This window comes from Triticum aestivum, chromosome 1B, assembly GCF_018294505.1.
Source record: "Triticum aestivum cultivar Chinese Spring chromosome 1B, IWGSC CS RefSeq v2.1, whole genome shotgun sequence".
Taxonomy (NCBI): Eukaryota; Viridiplantae; Streptophyta; class Magnoliopsida; order Poales; family Poaceae; genus Triticum; species Triticum aestivum.
Window position 1 is genome coordinate 560270684 of NC_057795.1, and position 5945 is coordinate 560276628.

Sequence of the window (5945 nt, forward strand, 5' to 3'; positions counted from 1 at the left end):
TTGTGGAGATGCTCAAAGGAGCACGGCGGCACTTCCGATTATGGAAGATATCAGCTTGCCGACAAGGTGCGAGGGAAGCTTGGCCCATGGTGAAGACGCGATACGCCAAGGCTGACCCGAACCATATGGCCAAAGTCGGACCGGTGGGGTCAGATGGGCAAGAGATACCCGTTAGTCTGGTATATGACCAAGTAGCATTAGCTGCAAAGTACTCCCAACAGGATTGTAGGCTAGACAGCCTGTTGGATGGTATAGAGGAAGAATATAGCCAGTCCAAGTGACTATGTAATTAAATGGACCTATGTAGTCCCTAGCCGGATTGAAAATCATTTGTCATGGCGGACCTTTTCTCTTCAGCCCCCGGCCCCGACAGTCCGGGGTGTATCCGAATACCCTCGCAGTTATGAAAAACCGGGGTATGCATGGAAACCAGGCGTAGGGGTCATAAGTGCGTGAACAGACAAGTACCCAACTAGTTATGTTATATTACATGGATAGTAAGAAACATCTTCCAGCGAGAATAGTTCCGTTAGGGGTTCCTTTCACTGGGTGCGCATGCATCGATGTGCATGTCTAAACTGCGAACAGAAGCACAAGAAACAAAACATCTGGGGATTTACGTTGTAATGAACGAGAACATCTTTTGTTCACCGACCGAATATTCTCTTAAGAACGCTAGCTTTCGGCTTCACCCAGACTGAGGTACACGTCCGGCTCAACCGGCAGTAACAATCACAGAGGTGCTCCCCTTATGCCCTAGCCGAATTAACAGGAACGTAGGGCATAAACACAAGAGCCAGCCAACCCAGCATGGCCAAAACTTAAGTCATATCGATGCATATAATGGTGAAGAAAAGGCACATATGGAAAGAAAAATGCAGATGTGGCTGGCAGGAAGCCATTAAGGTAGTTATATTTTGCTTCCGAATAGGAAGCCCCCAGGTATAGTGTGCACGCATAGTGCGGCCGAAGCGATCAGGGCATCAGTACAATTTTTAAGGTTGTATGCTAAAAGGGAAAAGAGAGCGAGAAAGGAAGAAAGAGAACATAATTGAAGAAGCGGGGGTAAGGAGACGAACACTGAGTTCGGCACTAGGTGTAGAATCTTTGGAGTCTGGTCGCGTTCCATGGGTTCGGAGATGCATCGTTGGAGCACCGTTGGAGCTGTCGCCCTTCCTCTTTGGAGATGCATCGTTGGAGCACTCCGGTGGTGCTCTTCTTGTAGATCTCTCCTTCATGGACTTTGTAGGCCTTAGAACGTTGCACAATACAACGTGCCTTGTTTAGGTCTTCAGGGAGCTCTTGCCTATTTAGGTAGGCCAAGAAGGGCTCGGTCCATGGGGCGATGATAGCCATGATTTCGGGCCGAAGGTGTTATTTCGGTGGCAGAGCCTCCGATTACGTCAGATGGTTTGGAATCTGGGGTTTTGTTCAGAGCCGGACTAATATTGCCGGACTCCCCTTCCCATACCACGGACGGCTTGAACAGCCTTTCCAAGAAGGTATTAGGTGGGACGGGGTAGCGTTTAGCGCCGATGCAGGCGAGGATATCAGCCGCTTGATTATTTTCTCTGACCACATGGTGGAATTCGAGCCCCTCGAACCGAGCTGACATTTTAAGGACGGCATTGCGATAAGCCGCCATTTTCGGATCCTTGGCATCAAAGTCTCCATTTATCTGAGATATTGCGAGGTTCGAGTCCCCGCGCACTTCGAGGCGTTGGACGCCCATGGAGACTGCCATCCGAAGACCATGCAACAGAGCCTCCTATTCGGCTGCATTGTTGGATTCTGTGTATAATATTTGGAGTACATATTGGAGCGTGTCTCCGGTGGGGGATGTCAGGACAACACCCGCTCCCAATCCGGCCAGCATTTTAGAGCCGTCGAAGTGCATGTTCCAATTTGAGTATGTGTCGTACTCTTTAGGGAGTTCGGCTTTTGTCCATTCAGCGATGAAGTTAGCCAGCACTTGCGACTTAATGGCCCGCCATGGTTTGTATGTTATGTCAAACGGAAGGAGCTCAATAGCCCATTTAGCAATTCGGCCTGTTGCGTCACGGTTATTTATTATGTCATTGAGTGGTACTTTGGAGGCCACCGTGATCAAACACTCTTGAAAGTAGTGTCGTAGTTTCCGGGATGCCATGAAGACCACGTACGCTATCTTTTGATAGTGTGGGTACCGAGATTTGCATGGAGTGAGGATAGTGGACACATAATATACTAGCTTTTGGAGCGGGAACTTGTGTCCGTCTGCTTCTCGTTCGACGATGAGCACTGCGCTTACAACTTGGTTTGTTGCGGCTATGTATAATAGCATGGGCTCGCTAGTATTTGGTGTGGTCAGGACTGGGTTTGTGGACAAGAGTTCCTTTATTTCTTCCTGTCCGGCCGTGGCCGCATCCGTCCACTCAAAGTGTCCGGTGCGTCGAAGAAGGCGATAAAGAGGTAGTGCCTTTTCTCCTAAGAGGGAGATAAAGCGGCTTAAGGCAGCCACGCATCCAGTTAGTTTCTGGATCTGCTTGAGGTCTGTTGGGATAGCCAACTGTGACAGAGCTTGGATTTTTGTCGGATTTTCTTCAATTCCTCTTTTGAAATGATGAAGCCGAGCAATTTCCCGGAGGGTACACCGAAGTCACATTTCTCCGGGTTGAGCTTGATGTCGTATGTTCGAAGATTGTTGAACGTAAGCCTCAAGTCATCTATTAAAGTTTCAACGTGTCTCATTTTGATGACCACGTCGTCTATGTAGGCCTCTACTGTCTTGCCGATTTGTTTTTCCAGACATGTCTGAATCATGCATTGATAGGTTGCGCCGACGTTTTTGAGCCCGAAAGGCATGGTGTTGAAACAGAAGGGGCTGTACGGCGTAATGAAGGCTGTTGCGGCCTGGTCGGACTCCGCCATCTTGATTTGATGGTATCCGGAGTATCTGTTGAGGAAACACAATGTGTCGTGTCCTGCGGTGGCGTCGATGATTTGATCAATGCGGGGGAGGGGGAAGGGATCCTTAGGGCAAGCCTTATTGAGGTCCTTGAAATCGACACATAGGCGCCAGGATTTGTCCTTCTTTGGTACCATTACCAAGTTTGCTAGCCAATCCAGATGTTTGATGTCTCTGATGAATCTGGCCTCGAGTAGCTTGGCTAGCTCTTCTCCCATGGCTTGCCGCTTAGGCTCTGAGAAGCGCCTAAGAGTTTGCTTGACTGGCTTGTATCCTTTCTGTATATTGAGGCTGTGTTCGGCCAGCCTGCGTGGGATGACCGGCATGTCTGAAGGGTGCCAGGCGAAGATATCCCAATTCTCACACAGGAAATCTCGCAGTGCGGCGTCTATTGTGGGGTTCAACTGTGTCCTAATGGAAGCCGTCTTTGTAGGGTCCTTTGGGTGGACCTGGAATTTGACTATCTCGTCTGCGGGTTTGAAGGAGGAGGACTTAGGTCTCTTGTCGAGTATCACGTCGTCTCTGTCCAATGTTGCTCGCGGCGTTGTCAGTTCTTCGGCCGCGAGGGCTTCTGATAATGCCTCCAGGGCGAGGGCGGCGGTTTTATTTTCGGCGCGGAGTGCGACCTACGGATCACTAGCTAGGGTGATGATTCCATTGGGCCCGGGCATTTTGAGCTTCATGTACCCGTAATGGGGTATATCCTGGAAGCTCGTGAATGCGTCCTGCCCTAAGAGGGCGTGGTATCCGCTACTGAATGGGGCCACTTGGAATGTAATTTATTCGGACCTGTAATTCTCCGGCGTGCCGAATACCACATCCAATGTCATTTTTCCCGCGCATCGCGCCTCCCGACTAGGGATGATTCCCCTAAAGGCCGTGCTGCTTTGCTCAATGATGCTCTTGTCAATTTCCATCTTGTTAAGGGTTTCCTCGTAGATGAGGTTTAGTCCGCTTCCGCCGTCCATGAGCACTTTTGTGAGCCTGAAGTCGTCCATGATTGGACTAAGGACCAAAGCGGCTGGTGCCCGGACTGTTTGGAATTGAGGTTCGTCACTGGCATTGTAAGTTATAGCCGTATCATTCCATGGGTTTATTGTAGCCACATGGCAGACTTCGGCGAGGCTGCGCTAAGCTCGCTTGCGCCTATTATTTGAGGTGAAAGTCTCGAAGACTGTAAATACCATATTGTTGTTTCCGGCGGGATGTTGCTCTGTTGTATGGTTTAAGAGGAGATCCTCGCCGCTCTTTGCTACCTGCCGGAGTATCCAACATGCTCTAAGGCAATGAGTTGGCGTGGTATCCGGTGTGCTGTGAATTTTGCACGGCCCACTGAGCCATTCTTCCAATACGGTTCCGCGCCTTGTATCAGGCTTTGGTTTTTTGGTAATTGAATTGGGTAACTTACGAGAGTTTGCCCTTTTAGTTCGGACGAAGGGTTTAGTGAGAGCCGAATTGTCCCAGAAGTTTGTTTGGGTTTTCCAAGCGCTTTCCATCGCGCAATATTTCTGCACTATGGCCGCTAAGTCAGCAAAGCGTACTATGTCGCAGCGACTTATAGCATTGAGGATCCCTTTCTCAACGCAATTTTTGCAAAAGAGAGAGATTTCGTCTTCCTCGCGACAGTCCTTGACCCTATTTACCACAAGGAGGAATCTGGCCCAGTAATGATGTACTGTCTCTTGGGGCTCTTGTCTAATATGCAGAAGATTGAATAAAATTGGGTGGGTGGGTGGTTTCGAATCCGAATCCTGACCCAATATGAGACCCAGGGGCAAAGAAGCTTCCGAGCTTAACGGCTTGGGCTCTGGGATGTTGCCCAATTTGTTCGACCTGCCACCCGATCCTAAGTTCGGGGTTTGGGTCATGTCCTCCCGCGAGCGAGCGTCCAGCTCAGAGAGCTCGAAAATCCGGACACAGTTCGTCCTCAAAATAGAGGGAGAATTCGTATGGTGTTCCTCCACTGCCGCTATCTCATGGGTGACCAGCGGAGAATAAATCTCCCTTTGGTCGGGTTTAAGCCTGATTCGATCATAGTCCATAGCAACGCCCAGCGCGGCGATGCGATCCAAGAGCTCATTAAGGGAGGAGAGTTCCATTGGATCCATCTGTTCGGCGAGTTCCGAATCGCTGTGGAGGCTGTTTTTGATGACCTGAGAAGTCATCGTCGGCGCGACAGCCGATCGGGCGGTCATGATGAAGCCGCCCAGCCAGAGAGTTTGGCCTGGGGCCAGTGCTCCCCCAGAGGTGATGTTGTCCTTGACAACGAGGTGAGCCATCGAGCCCTACTGCGACGACACAACGGAACTCTCAATGAAAGCACCAATGTCGGTGTCAAAATCAGCGAATCCCGGGTAGGGGGTCCCGAACTGTGCGTCTAAGGCTAATGGTAACAGGAGACTGGGGACACGATGTTTACCCAGGTTCGGTCCCTCTCGATGGAGGTAATACCCTACTTCCTGCTTGATTGATCTTGATGATATGAGTATTACAAGAGTTGATCTACCACGAGATCGTAGAGGCTAAACCCTAGAAGCTAGCCTATGATTATGATTGTCTTGTCCTACGGACTAAACCCTCCGGTTTATATAGACACTGGAGGGGGGCTAGGGTTACACAAAGTCGGTTACAAAGAAGGAGATCTATCATCTGGATCGCCAAGCTTGCCTTCCACGCAAAGGAGAGTCCCATCCGGACACGGGATGAAGTCTTCAATCTTGTATCTTCATAGTTCAACAGTCCGACCAAAGTATACAGTCCGGCTGTCCGGATACCCCCTTATCCAGGACTCCCTCAATCCCCATCTTGCGGACAGTGTCCGGATATATCATATTGAGACTACTACTGCCGTCCATAAGGACTCGGGTGAGATGGTATCCGTCGATTATTGGGTCGAGCACTATGGCAGCCGAACCCTCGTGACGAATACTAGTCGGACGATCCCTGTGATAGAATGTGATCGGACAGGATGACCATTGATTGAATTTAGGGGCGACGG